We start from the raw sequence: 2,757 nt of genomic DNA, 5'->3' as shown, positions 1-2,757 counted from the left end.
ACCCCCAAAACCCAACAAAACACAATACACCCTGGCTCAAATACAAAAGTCCCGGAGCCAGAGTGTTACAGTAACATGCTTTGATACCCTTTGATATCTCTACTACACTAATTAATTGGTGGTGCAGTCAACTCCTATACACTGTATGTAATGGTGGTTTGGTACTGTTGAGAATGTTTGCACCCGATCTAAATTGGAGCATGTAAACATCTGTAGCAAGTAAGAAGAATATATTTGAATTGTAATTGATGAAATGCACTGCATGTAGGTTGTGCACAAAGTGAAATATACTAACTTCATGTTTTATCTGATGATGTGTCAAACATAACTACTGGTACACAGGAAGCTACAAACAGGAAATGAGTAGGACTTTTATTAATATGACACTACAAACAAATACAACAAATAGGTGTGTTGGCATGCGTGTGCGAGCGTGTCTGTGTGTGTGAGGGTGTGTGTGTGTGTGTGTGTGTGAGGGTGTGTGTGTGTGGGTTTCAGACTGTGAGAGAGTGTGTGAGAGAGAGAGAGCGAGAGAGAGAAAGAAAGAAAGAGAGAGAGAGAGAGAATGAAAGAGAGAGAGAGAGAGAGAGAGAGAGCGAGAGTGAGAGAGAGAGAGAGAGAGATGGAGATGTGTCCACTTTGTATTACAGTATGTTGTCATGGTGATATTCAACCACTTTCTCACAAATCCAGTTGAGTTTGCTGCCACATGACAAGTCATTCCATGCCTTCAGAGGACGCTGATGTTTGTGTATCTCAACACAGTCCTCCTCCCCAGTAGGACCTTTGTTATCAGGCTGTTGGTCATACCAGTACCTATAGGTTACAAACCATCAGATATCATGGTTAATACCAGTACCTACAGGGTTAACAACAGTCAGATATCATGGTTAATACCAGCACCTACAGGGTTAAAAACAGTCAGATATCATGGTTAATACCAGCACCTACAGGGTTAAAAACAGTCAGATATCATGGTTAATACCAGTACCTACAGGGTTAAAAACAGTCAGATATCATGGTTAATACCAGTACCTACAGGGTTAAAAACAGTCAGATATCACAGTTAGAACATCACAATCCTAAATAATATACAGAAATGTTTTATCTTAAATTCAACTTTGTTGACTGCTACCATCAATGACAGTAACCTGTATAGATAAAGGTTGAATGAACTGAATATTGGAGCCTTGTTGTCACAGTAGTTATACTATCTTACTCTGTGGTCAGTGTTGTTCCATCCACCCATTTCCAGGTCCCCTCTGTCTCTCTGTCAGTCAGACCAATCCAGACTCTCTTGTTGAGATTGAAGAGAACCTCCTGTTGTTGAGAAAGATATATATATATACATGGAGCTCCAAAGGTATTGACACATTTGGTTGTTTTGGCTCTGTACTCTAGCACTTTGGATTTGACATGATAATGACTATGAGGTTAAAGTGCAGACTGACAGCTTTCATTGTAGAGTATTTTCATCCACATTGGGTGAACCGTTTTGAAATGACAGCCCTTTTTTTACATAGTCCCCCCATTTTAGTGGACCAAAAGTATTGGGACAAATTCAATTATATGTGTATTAAAGTAGTCAAAGTTTAGTATTTGGTCCCATATTTATAACACGCAATTACCACATCAAGCTTGTGACTCTACAAACTTGTTGAAAGCATTTCCTGTTTGTTTTGGTTGTGTTTCAGATTATTTTGTGCCCAATAGAAATGAATGGTAATAATGTATAGTGTCATTTTGCAGTCACTTTTATTGTAAATAATAATAGAATATGTTTCTAAAACACTTGTACTTAATGTGGATGCTACCATGATTACAGATAGTGCTGAATGATTTGTGAATAACGATGAGAGAGAAAGTTAAAGATGCACAAATATCATACCCCCAAGTCACGCTAACCTCTCCTGTTACTGTAATGGTGAGAGGTTAGGATGTCTTGAGGGTATGATATTTGTGAGTCTGTAACTTTAATACACATATAAGTGAATTTGTCCCAATACTTTTGGTCCCCTAAAATGGGGGACTATGTACTAAAAGTGCTGTCATTTCTAAAAGGTTCACCTGATATGGATGAAAAAACCCTAAAATTACTTTTGACAGATTGCACTTTAACCTCATAGTCATTGTATCATTTCAAATCCAAAGTGCTGGAGTACAGAGCCAAAACAACCACAAATGTGTCACTGTCCCAATTCCATTGGAGCTCACTGTTTGATCATATCTACCCCCAGCACACCCATATCCTTCCTACCCCCCTCTCTCTCTCTCTCTCTCTCTCTCTCTCTCTCTCTCTCTCTCTCTCTCTCTCTCTCTCTCTCTCTCTCTCTCTCTCTCTCTCTCTCTCTCTCTCTCTCTCTCACCTGTTCCTCTCTGCTGTTTATTATCACCAGGTCTGCTCCTCTCTTCAGACAGTCCTGTCTACTCTCCTCCCAGGTTTTCTCTTCAGTAGATAGGGAGTAACAACTGCAGCCAAACTTCCTCCATCCATCAAAACAACAGGTTTTCTCTGTTTGATGACACAACACAACACTGATACAATACGAAACAATACAATAAACATCACATTTTATTTTCCATGATTTACTGGACTAGATCTCAATGAACAAATTTACTTTATAATTAAGAAAGGTATGAAAACCAGCTCACTGACCATAAAGCAAATTCTGAAGGCTGTCTCTCTCAGCAGTCAAGTTGTTGTATCTGGTCTGTAGCTGGATCAAGTTGTTCCTTTTATCCTCAGAATCTTTGATG

The 2,757-nt window shown here is 39.2% G+C and overlaps 1 long non-coding RNA gene across 1 annotated transcript; it reads right to left on the bottom strand.

Annotated features, from left to right (window-relative positions):
- Window positions 1-603: 603 nt before the first annotated feature.
- LOC123483502 lies at window positions 604-2,458 on the bottom strand. Its single transcript, XR_006658283.1, has 3 exons — window positions 2,367-2,458; window positions 1,220-1,320; window positions 604-816 (listed from the first exon to the last, which is right to left on the bottom strand). It is a non-coding gene; the product is annotated as an uncharacterized LOC123483502 (long non-coding RNA).
- Between the last annotated feature and the right edge of the window lie 299 nt (window positions 2,459-2,757).

Source organism: Coregonus clupeaformis, unplaced genomic scaffold (assembly GCF_020615455.1).
Source record: "Coregonus clupeaformis isolate EN_2021a unplaced genomic scaffold, ASM2061545v1 scaf0139, whole genome shotgun sequence".
Classification (NCBI taxonomy): domain Eukaryota; kingdom Metazoa; phylum Chordata; class Actinopteri; order Salmoniformes; family Salmonidae; genus Coregonus; species Coregonus clupeaformis.
The sequence above is the reverse complement of the archived record's forward strand: the minus strand, read 5'-3'. Positions and strand labels throughout refer to the sequence as shown.